Source organism: Podarcis filfolensis (genome assembly GCF_964270895.1).
Source record: "Podarcis filfolensis genome assembly, chromosome: 4".
In the NCBI taxonomy this organism is placed as follows: domain Eukaryota; kingdom Metazoa; phylum Chordata; class Lepidosauria; order Squamata; family Lacertidae; genus Podarcis; species Podarcis filfolensis.
Genome location: NC_139607.1, coordinates 82,094,193 through 82,106,074, shown reverse-complemented (window position 1 = coordinate 82,106,074; position 11,882 = coordinate 82,094,193). Strand labels below are relative to the sequence as shown.

Sequence of the window (11,882 nt, the reverse complement as noted above, 5' to 3'; positions counted from 1 at the left end):
CAGTGCTTGATGCTTGGAGCTGCGTGAATTGGTTTTCTGGGGTCAGTAAAAATGGGAGTCGTTGCACATGGCACAAGGGCTCTTGGTTGCAACTCTTCAAGACCAATTCAAGGTATGGGTATGGTTAGGACAAGACATGGTAAATGGACCCCTGTACAGACAAGGAGGTCTTAGCAGAAGGATCTCCTTGTAGTCCGTGATAAAGAAGACATGGAGCACATTCCTGTGTAGAGGACAGAAGCACCTGAAAGCACTGTAGAGCAGGCATAGGCAAACTCCGGTCCTCCAGATGTTTGGGACTACAATTCCCATAATCCCTAGCTAACAGGACCAGTGGTTACAACCAATGAATAGCGAGGAACGCCAAACCGTCTCTCAAAGGAAGACGTCTCACAAAAGTCTCAAAGGAAGATGTCTCTCTGAAGTCTCAAAAGGACAGTGCACCCGGAATAGTTCAACTGTTTGGGAATAAAGTCTTCATCAGCAAATAATTATCAATGAAATCTTCATACTAGTGAAGATAATACTAGTGGATCAGTGCTCACTGGATAATGTAGATGGTACATTCCTTTGAAACTTTTGTGAGATGTCTTCCTTTGAGAGACGGTTTGGCGTTCCTCGCTATTCATTGGTTGTTTGAACCTTTGTTTGACTCTGATGCATATAACAACTTACAGTTACTTGTATATTTTGTGAGGTGTGGTGTATGATATGTATATTATTTTGAAGTGGCTTATTCGTATAATTTGAATGACATCATACTGCATGTTGCGTTTGCATTTTTGTAATTATCACATTTTGCAACACGGGGGTTTGTGTTTGTACAGAATGGAAGTTGGCAGGATTCGCAAGGATGTGCTTTGTGGAGAGCTGGCTTCAGGGACCAGGCTTGGCAGATCAACTCTGTGTTATGAAGACGTGACATGAAGGCTGGCAACATTAACCCATTAACCCAAGGGAATCCCTTGCAGATGACCACAGTGCTTGGATGCAAACAGTCAGGTCATGTATCTACAGCAGTCAGCAGAGGAGAAATGACCACTGAGAGAAGAAACACCATGGTGCACCTGTAGCAGCACAAATGGATGCCTTCATCTGCCCCAGCTGCAACTTAACATGTCTCTCCCATATTGGTATTTCTAATGGTTTGACTTCACCCGCAATGGAGCACTCTTCCATTCTCTCTTGGGACAGATATGCCTCTCATCTGAGTGGGTTGTCAACAATAGAAGGCTCAGGTGGAACCACTGTAATCTTGCTGGAGATCTTACCACCCCTCCAGAGAGACATGGAGGTTGAGAAGTACGAGAGCCACCCAGGAAGCATTCAGGACTCAAGCTGGATTTTCAGTAAGGCTTTATTCAGTTACAGTCTTGCAGCATTGTAAAGCCGTCTTGTTACATTCAGGATACACAGCCTACAGGTGGAATTACATTCTGGGGAGAAGCCGTCATCTCTTCACACCCCTACCAACTAAAGTCAACCATGGCTCTTTAGACTAGCTGGCAATGGATCAATTAGGCAACGCCCCATGTCTTGTGATGCTTAGTCAACCCATGCTGTTGAGTCAGCATTCCCAATGAGCACAGAGTGTTTAACTCCTTGATACCCACAACACTCCAACAGTGAAATGCACCACAGCTTTACAGCCAGAGTCAATTTCTGCTCTTGCTGCTGCAAGGCTCAAGGTACCAGTCAATTTTATGGCACCCAGCTTACCTACGGTTGAGAGAAACAGTAGCAAACATTTCAAAATGCCCAAACTAACACTCCTAATGAGATAGCACAATGTTTATTTTAATTGGCTTCTCAATCAATTAAAAAGAGAGAAGGGGGGGGCAAACCCCAAGATGGTTAATGAGCTAAGAACATTTAATGAGTCAATGGCCATGAGCATTCTGAAGTCTGTTACAAACACTCCCTCTCTTCTCAAAGTGTTCTTTAACTCCGAGCTTTTATGGTAATACATTTAATGTAATCATGGCAGGTGGCATCAGGGCCAGGAGGCAATTTTAGCAGGGGTTGTTCGAAGACATAGTCAGTGACCGACACTGCTTCCCTAAGCCTTACAAATGTGAACCGATAAGGCAGACATTACAAAACAGGAGCCCACAATTACGTCTTGATCACAAATGCAGAGTTAAAAAGGAAATGGTGAAACCATTTTGGACAGAAGCAAAGGTGGGAAATCATTTTCATACAGAGGACCACATTTTCCCACAAATAGCCTTCTGGGTGCTGCGCAGGTGGGGCCACAACCAAAGATGGTGGAAGTAGGGTGGGTGAATCTGTCAATTTCAGTTTCTCTCCGTTTCTCATTTTTCCAGTTTTAAGTTTGGTTCTCCCCATCGCCAGGAGCGATGCTCCATGCCTTCCATGCATCACATGGCAGGACTGAGTTTCCAATCAAGATGCGCTCTCACAAGCCCCCATTCCCAGCTTGTTCACACTTCTGTCTCAGCGACATCTATGCTGGCTTAGTCATGTCCACAGAATGGCAGAATCTTCCATGGTTTGCTCTAGGGGAAGCTAGACCAAATCTGTGTTGCAAAGACATCTGCAAATGTGGCACGAAGGCTGGCAACATTAACCCCACTGTGTGGGAATCCCTTGCAGACGACGGCAGTCTCGAGACAGACAGTCAGGTCATGTAGCCACAGCAATGACCAGGGAAGGAATGACCTCTGGAAGGAGTGCAGAAAGAAGAAATGTCATGGTGAATCTGAAGCAGCACAACCGGACACCTTCATCTTCCCCAGCTGCAACAAAACATGTCTCTCCCCTATCGGTCTCTACAGCCACAGCAGGCACTGTAACCTTCCAACAGTTTGACTTTACCGCCAAAGGCACACTCCTCTGTTGCCTCCTGAGGCAGATGGATTCTAGCAATCCCAACCAGCTGGGCATTGCTGGCCAGGGAAGAGATCATGGGAAGGGGAGACTTACATCCCTCCAGACAATCTCCCTACTCCCACTTGCTTCACCAGCTGATCAGGAAATGGCTCAACCCCCCCCCCCCAAAAAGGAGACTGCTTCTTCAGGAAGCTTTTAATATCCTTCCTATAAGAATGAAAAGGAGGCATTAATGAAGGAAAATATGGTATCAGAGGAAAAGAAAACTAATCACCAGAATTAATTGGTACTTTTTACTAATATTCCCCCGAGAAACATTTAAAATGTTCCCCTCACCCAGCTTTCAACTTTAAATATATACCAGCTATATATTTAGCATTCTGGAGCCATCAGCATTTACAAATTTATTCATTGCTTGGAAAAATTTCAAGCTCCATTGAATGATTTACCAGAACTCTTCTGTATCAGAATTTTTTCAAAGAGAAAACAAATCTTGAGACTTTTAATTAAAAGGCGCTGAGATGAAATTAAAAGAGAAATCTCATTTGCTTTGCCTAGAACAACAAATGAAATGTGTAAAAGAGCTCTATTTCGCATGATCACAAAAGTCTACTTGCGTGGCAAAACAACAACAACAACAACACACCTTCAAAAACTCATCCCAGGCATTTCAGAAACAGCTGGGAAGTTTTTTTAGACACAACATTAAATTTCAGTGAGACTGCTCTAATTAAACTGAGGGTTTTGGTTTAACATTTCTGTATCTTCAAGCAATCACATAATTAGAAAAACTTATTTTAAAAAACGGATATACCTTCAGGTAGAAGAAATATGAATCGTACTGTGCTTCCAAGGAATTTATTTCCCAAAGCACTCCACTTGTCCTTTGTTTCGTTTTGCCGATATTTCCCCCCAAAAATCTAAAAATGCAGCTATTTTAATGAAAATACAAATGTTGCACTGTTTGATTGTGAACCAGGGCACATTTCTGAGCACTTTGAAGAAACGACAAAGGTCCTGACTGAAACTAATGCATGAACAGTAGGTGTTGGGTGAGGGGAAGAGATGGGGAGGAGCAAAAGTGCAAAGTTTGCTAAGTGAAAAGGTGGCTTGAGGGCACAGGATGCAGCCATCTTGCTGAAGCTAAGCAGGCATGGTTCTGGTCAGTGCCTGGATGGGAGGCCATCCCAAAACTCTATGTATGCTGCCTTGAGTTCCAGAGTTTCACATGAAAGGGGGAGTGGCTCTTAAGCCACTCTGAGAATTTGTATCTCTGTCAGGAATAGGTAGCTCCTAACAACTCTTAGCACCCTTAACACAAACTACAGCTCCCAGAATTCTTTAAGGGATGTTGTGATAGTTTAAAATACCCTCCAACATTCCTCAGATAAAATAGAGACATTTATCACTCCCCTCCAATTGACCCCCATTTTGTGTGTGTCCTCGCCCCCAGAAGCATGAATGCCACAATCACTACACCAACAAGATATAGCGCGCACACTCCACCACCTTCCTAAGAAAACCCCTTAATCCCGATTATATTTTATTCTTTGGTAGATTTACAAAACGAAAAACAAAGGCCAACAAATAAATTTTAGAAAGGGGAAAGACTAGATGCAGACGCACGAAGCATTAAAAAATAAATAAAATCAACACTCCGTGCAATCCGTTTCCCCTTTCTTCCTGCCCAGGGCAGCCCTGCCCTCTGCCTATCTATCAGAGCTGGCGCATCATGTGGGGCTGGGCCCCAGCGACGGCAGCCTCTCTTCCTCCTCACCCACTCTCCAGAAGCCACTACGAGCTGCCCAAGGAGAAGAAGAGGAGGAGGAGGAGAAGGAGGAGGAGGAGGAAGAAGAGTTTGGATTTGATACCCCACTTTATCACTACACGAAGGAGTCTCAAAGTGGCTAACAATCTCCTTTCCCTTCCTCCCCCACAACAAATACTCTGTGAGGTGAGTGAGGCTGAGAGACTTCAGAGAAGTGTGACTAGCCCAAGGTCACCCAGCAGCTGCATGTGGAGGAGCGGAAACGCGAACCCGGTTCACCAGATTACGAGTCTATTGCTCTTAACCACTACACCACACTGGCGGCTGGCAGCGGAAGCCAAGTAGAAGTCATGGGAAGCTCTCTCACAGCCCCCGCCGCTGCCATCTCTTGGGAAGAGCACCAGCTCATTCTCCTCCCCAAGCTTGGCAGCAGTGGCAGGGAAAATAGGGACATTCTGGGATCAAATCAAAAGTTGGGATGGCTTTCATAGTTCCAGAACTGTCCGTGAGAAATAGGGGCACTTGGGGGGTATGGTATCATAGCAGGATGCGGGTGGCGCTGTGATCTAAACCACTGAGCCTCTTGGGCTTGCCGATCAGAAGGTCGGCGGTTCAAATCCCTGTGATGGAGTGAGCTCCCGTTGCTCTGTCCAGCTCCTGCCAACCTAGCAGTTTGAAAGCATGTCAGTGCAAGTAGATAAATAGGGAAGGTAAACGGCATTTCCATGCGCTCTGGCACTTGTCACGGTGTTCCATTGCACCAGAAGTGGTTTAGTCATGCTGGTCACATGAGCTGGAAAGCTGTCTGTGGACAAACACCGGCTCCCTTGGCCTGAAAGCGAGATGAGTGCCGCAACCCCCTAGTCACCTTTGACTGGACTTAACCTCCCAGGGGTCCTTTACCTTTACCTATCATAGCACTTTAAATGTGTTGTGTCAATGTGACCCTAGTTTCAGAGGGGGGTGAGTAAGCCAAAAGGAAGGATACAAGAGACTTTAAGAGAGACAGAAAAAAATTGATATCATCTGGATATAATTAGGCAAAGAAGTCCAAGTATGAGAAGCAGCAAATTGTTTGCTTTCATACTCTCGAAGAATAGCAGGCCTGATGTTTCCATTACTCAATGCACTGCACTGCCAGAAAAAGCAAGTACAGTGGTACCTCTGGTTACGAACTTAATTCATTCCGGAGGTCCATTCTTAACCTGAAACCGTTCTTAACCTGAGGTACCACTTTAGCTAATGGGGCCTTCCGCTGCCGGCGTGCGATTTCTGTTCTCATCCTGAGGTAAAGTTCTTAACCCGAGGTACCCTTGTCACGCTGATGTGACCCAGATCCAAGGACATGAGCACTCGACTAGCAGAGTCCAAACAGAGGCTTAGCCTTGAGGAGTAACATCTAAGCCTAATTTATTGCAAATTACATCAAACATAACAGAACAAAGAAAAACATGGCTTCTCTCTCTGTCTTTCTTCCTCGGAGAGAGAACTGCAAAAGCAATAGCTATACAGAGCGGAAACAGCGTATCTCCCTTTCCTCTCACAAAACCCAATAATCAGTGCTGGAATGTAAACAGACATGTGACATGTAACAGTCCCACACATCTGCAGCACGGGAGGAATGGAATTCGCCACACTTCCGGGTTAGCGGAGTCTGTAACCCGAGGTATTTGTAACCCAAGGTGTTTGTAACCTGAGGTACCACTTTAACCCTGTCTCTCAATACATCCAACATACCACTCTTATATGTATATATTTACTCTGTTCCCCCAAATCAATATCTCATCCCCTTCATAATTCTCTGGATTTCCTTTTGTTTGGATGCATCTTTGCTGTATTCGGTGAAACTGTCAGCAAAATTTCTTTCATTCTCCCTGATACATTGCTCTTGTGCACTAAAATTTCTCCCACCTGGCTCGCTGTGCAGGTATCATTTGCCCTGAATTCCCATTTGATTGGCTTGAGCCAAAATTGCTATTTACATTAGAAGAAGACTTTGGGAAAAGGAAGAAGAAACATCCCAAACCGCCACATACCATAATAGGCTATTGCCTGAACAAGGAATCCCAGAGTCAGGAGAGCAAGCAGAGCAGCACTTTAAATTCTCAACTGTATTTCAGCAGTGAAATTGGATTGCGCAAACAGACGATACGACTACAAGCAGAACATTAGCTTGTGAACAAAATTTGGGTTTTGATTTAACAGTCAGATACTTGAAGGAGGGAAATTACTCCTCGTTAGTTCGAAGGATCCCCAAAGATTTTCATGTTACTGGGGAAAATATTTGATAAATACTTGGCTCCTGCAGCTAACGTTCCACTCCAAATTCTTATTTCCTAGGGGGATATGCCCTGTTGGTTTTGGTAGAACTCATTTTTAAGAAAGGGGATAGAACAGTCAGGAGGGAGGTCCTGGCGGTTAAGATGTTTGTCCCCCCATTGCCACTAGGGACAGCCAGGGATGCGAAGGGGTAGAGTTTAAGGCACTTCAGAATAATATCAGGATGCAGGTTTATACCTGAATGGGGATGCGGGTGGCGCTGTGGGTTAAACCACAGAGCCTAGGACTTGCAGAGCAGAAGGTCGGCAGTTTGAATCCCCGTGACAGGGTGAGCTCCCGTTGCTCGGTCCCTGCTCCTGCCAACCTAGCAGTTTGAAAGCAAGTAGAAGTGCAAGTAGATAAATAGGTACTGCTCTGGCAGGAAGGTAAACGGCGTTTCCGTGCGCTGCTCTGGTTCATCAGAAGTGGCTTAGTCATGCTGCCCACATGACCTGGAAGCTGTACGCCTGCTCCCTCAGCCAATAAAGCGAGATGAGCGCCGCAACCCCAGAGTCAGCCATGACTGGACCTAATGGTCAGGGGTCCCTTTACCTTATACCTGAATGAGGCATCACAGAGGGCACAAATGAACTTGAGATGGAGAGCATTACAGAGGCAGGGAGCCATCAGAGAAAAAACCTGTTCTTGTGTTGCCACACCGTGGACCTCCCATGGAAAGGGCACACAAAGAAAGGCCTCAGATGACAATTGCAAGGGTCCGAGATGGTTCAGATGAGGAGATGCACAGAGGTACTGGGGCCCCAAGCTACATAAGGCTTTATAGGTCAAAACCAGCATGTTGAATTGGACCCGGAAACTAATTGGTAGCCACTGCAGCCAGGCCAGGACCAGTGGGATGTCCTCAGGTCTTCTTGCGCCGGTGAGCAACCTGGCCACCAAATTCTGCACCAGCTGCAGTTTCCAAACTATTTTCAAAGGCAGTCCCGTGTATAATGCCTTGAAGTAATCTAACCTGGAGGTTACCAGAGCATAGACAACAGGAATTAGGCTACCTCTGTCCAGGAGAGGCGCCTCTTCCCTATCTGCATCTTTCTTTGAGGTTGGATGAGGATTGTGGCCAGAGAAGATGACACAGAGAAGCCCCAAAGCAGGAAATGATGGTCATCGTCCTTTCCTGCCCTTGCTTCCAGCAACTGATATTCACTCAACCCTCTTGCCTCTGAATAGGAAGGTTGCATATAGCCTTTATTTATTTATTTAAAAAAAATTATATATCGCTATATCATAAAAAACCCCAACTCACATAAATATTTAAAATCAGAGACCACCCACTATTATGGAAACATATTTTCTTAATTGTTTTCATAAGTCTGGCAGCATAGAAAGATTCTCAGCAGGCATTCATAGGTTGAAACAGTGCCACTAAGATCCATCAGTGGAGAAGATATAAAAGCATAAAATCGCAGAATTGTAGAGTTGGAAGGGACCCTGTGGATCATCAAGTCCAACTCCCTGCAGTGCAGGAATACACAGCTATCGAACCTGCAACCTTGGTGTCATCAGCACCACACTCTAACCAACTGAGCTATCCAAGCATTCCAGGTGCCGCTTACAAGCGTAGATCTTTGCTGCTATATTTGCCCCAGAATGCTTCCTCGCCTTCCTCTGAAATTCAAGATCAGCACATCTTGGGGTCTGCGGTGTACTTGAAGACCAGAATCCCAAGACACCACAGAGCTGTTGTCGTCTCCATGACAACAGCCAGCTAATTACTAGAGGGTGGCATGGCTGTGGGCACACCATTAGCTGAGATCAGAGGAACCACTTCTGCAAACAAAACTGTTTGCGATAATGTTGGTCAAAAGGGATGGTGGCGTACCAAACAGACAGCCGCAAAGCCTGTAGGAGCTCTGGAGGTAAGGGGTCCCTGGGGGTCTTTTCTTTTTCCTGCCTTCGCTTTACAGTGGGCTACAGCTAATGAGTCCCATCTGTTCTGGTGCAACATACTGTACTTTGAACCGGTGGGGAAAAGGACATCAGCAGGACCCTCGGAGATTTCAGAGTCAAAAGATTCTAATGAACAGATGAAAGTGATCTTGAAGAGATAAAAGACAACATGTCAAATGGTGATTAGTGGACTTGAACACTTTGATCGCTCAGTTCCAACACGTTGTTGTAATTAGAGCTTTTTCCAGGGGTGGGGGATCAGAGAAGGTGCCTTGTAGTTGGAATAGCTATTTAGTAGTAGCTCCTTAACTGGCAGAGCTGCAGGGGGGAAGGTAGCAGTAGATAAACTTAAGTGTCTCCAACTGTGGTGGATAATTTTTTTTACTTTTCATAGAGCAGTCACCTGCATCTCATTAGTGTCTATGGCTCCTACATCTCATCATGCTCGTGGTTGGAATCAGGGCCTGCCCAATACAAAATGGCCGCCTGAGGCAAAAGACACCCTCCCTGTTCCACGAACAGAAGCCAACAGAACTTGCAGTTAAATCTGGCTGCAAAACTGGTGGTGGTGTGGTGTCCTCTTGCCACACCTGAGATAGCAGGCCAGATTAAGGGGCCCAGGAAAGGCTTTGAAACAATATAGGAGAATAGCACCACCACCGTTATCTGCCGCCTGAGGTGTTTGTCTCAGTCTATTGGTAGGGCTGGCCCTGGATGGAATGCGAACTCTGCCTGGATAATGTAATGACCCAAGTCATTTAGGAGGAACCCATTTGTGGATATGGGGTATATCTGTGACAACTATTCATGACAGATATAGGGAACATCCAGATCAAAAAGTTTCATCCACTAAATACAAGTTGCTGTAGAGCAACAGGAGAGAGCTACTGCCCTCATGCCCTGCTTTGGGACTTCCCAGATGTTGGGAAACTGTGTACGTGCAGCTACTCATACAGAGTCAATTAAGGTTTGGCAGACAGCCAGAAGGCAATCTGAAGGAGTTAGTCTGCCTGGTGATAACAGAGGCATGGAGACAGCTCCCTGATTGGTCAAGCTCTCTCAAGGGAGTGATAATTAATGGCCTACTAACTGGAATGTGATAGTTCAGTATTTCAGTGTTCAGTGGTTCAGTGTGTCAGTGAGTGTAGGAGTTGTGAGTCGTGTCAGAGAGAGCTAGCAAAAGATCCGTGTTCCGTTCCTGTAAATAGTCCACTGTATATAATAAACACCTAACTACAAGTTCCTGGTTCTGCTTCATCTATCCTGTCTGCAGCCAAGTTGCCAATTGCTTCCGTGGATTCTGCGTTTACTCTGCTAGGTCTGGCTAAGGTCCTGCAACTAGTCAGAAAGTTGCAAAACACCAAATAGGTTTTACCCATCTGCCCAGCCATGGTTTGAAACAGGGTGCTGGACTAGAGCTGCCTTTGTTCTTCTTATCTCTGTTCTGGAGCTCCTCCTAACATTTTGGCTTGGTCAACACTGCCATGGAAAGGAGCCACAGTGTGCCTTGCCTAGGACTTCTCATGCTACCTGGGCAGCATGGGAAATAATTTTACAGCAGCAGCTCCCATACTACCCAAGTAATGTGGGAAGCGAAATGGAATTCCACCCCAACCTCTAACAAAACCATTCTAAAACAGTGGGGGGTTTTTTGGAAGGAGCAATGTAAATTACGTCAGCCACATTTCCTTAACACATGTATACTGCAGTATGTGAAAATAACAAGGAGAAGCATTTCCTACAACATTGCAGTAATATACACTTTAGGGTTGAGTCAGTAATAAATCAATAAGTTAAGGCACAAAGGCTGCCTAGTGAAGATAATGTGCTGAATGGAGCATTTTAAGAGAAGAAAAGTCTTTCCCATTTTATATAGCCTACAAATTTGTCAGCATTTGGATGATTAGGACACTAAATATAGCACTGAGGATCTATATAGTGTTATAAACATCAGCTGCTGTGTGTTGCCAAACTCATTCCATATTAGAGTGCTGATTTGAGTGGGACAAAACTGGGTTAAAGTCAAGTAACAAAGCAACCTTATATATATCTAATCAGAAATATTCCCCACTGAGTGCAACAGGACGTATTCCGGAGTAGCACTGTATCTCAGGTGACCTTCAGTTTAGCCTGTGATTGGTGTTTGTATTACTAGAATGAACATGATGGTGTCGAGTCATAATTTCACATTATTATTATTATTACAAATAGTATACCACCCTATATCCAAAGATCCCAGGGCAGAGTACAACATAAAAAATATAATTTAGAGAGCATAATTAATAATAAAAACATAACACATAGCATAATAATACACAGCGTAATAAAATAATCATAATAACAGTTCTCCACTATATTTAACAGGCCATAGATTACTTAAAGGTTTGAAGGCCTGAGGAAAGAGGAATATTTTTACCTGGCACCTGAAGATGTGTAATGATTGTGCTAGGCGAGCCTCTCTAGGGAGAGCATTTCAGAGTTAGGGAGCCACCACAGAAAAGGCCTGTTCTCATGTTGTCACCCTCCAGACCTCTCAGGGAGAATGTAGAGAAGGGCCTCAGATGACAAGTGCAGGGTCCACACAGTCGAAAACAGAAGATCCAGAGTGGGACATTGGGCTGGTGACATATTGGGGCAGCCCCATGGTTAACATGGCAGCCATGAAGTTCTGGGATGCCCTAGAACCAATCACCTTGGTATGGAAGTTGAAGTCTCCCAGAACCAGCTTCTGAGAGCTCTCAACACCACAATCAATACCAGGTCTGCTAGCTCAGACAGGGAGACTGCTGGGTAGCGAGGCAGACAGTAAACCAGAATCCCTAATCTGTCCCGATTACCCAATGGCAGGAACAAACTCTCTAGATCCCCATTCAGCTGGACAGAAAGGCTGGAGAGAGAAAAATAATCTCTACACACCACAGCAACCTCCCCTGTCCAGCCCTCAAGTCTGCCCCGATGCTGTGTCGAGTACCTAGCTGGCCACCTTAAGACCCACACAGTTTCTTGCTTGAAAGTGGCATGCTAGATACAATCT

The 11,882-nt window shown here is 45.2% G+C and overlaps 1 long non-coding RNA gene across 2 annotated transcripts; it reads right to left on the bottom strand.

Annotated features, from left to right (window-relative positions):
• Positions 1 to 1,339: 1,339 nt before the first annotated feature.
• Positions 1,340 to 11,427, bottom strand: LOC310760610. Of its 2 annotated transcripts, XR_014547058.1 has the most exons (4): positions 11,265 to 11,427; positions 10,920 to 10,999; positions 8,914 to 8,996; positions 1,340 to 3,060 (listed from the first exon to the last, which is right to left on the bottom strand). It is a non-coding gene; the product is annotated as an uncharacterized lncRNA (long non-coding RNA). The 2 variants fall into 2 exon arrangements; XR_014547059.1 differs by lacking the exon at positions 10,920 to 10,999.
• Between the last annotated feature and the right edge of the window lie 455 nt (positions 11,428 to 11,882).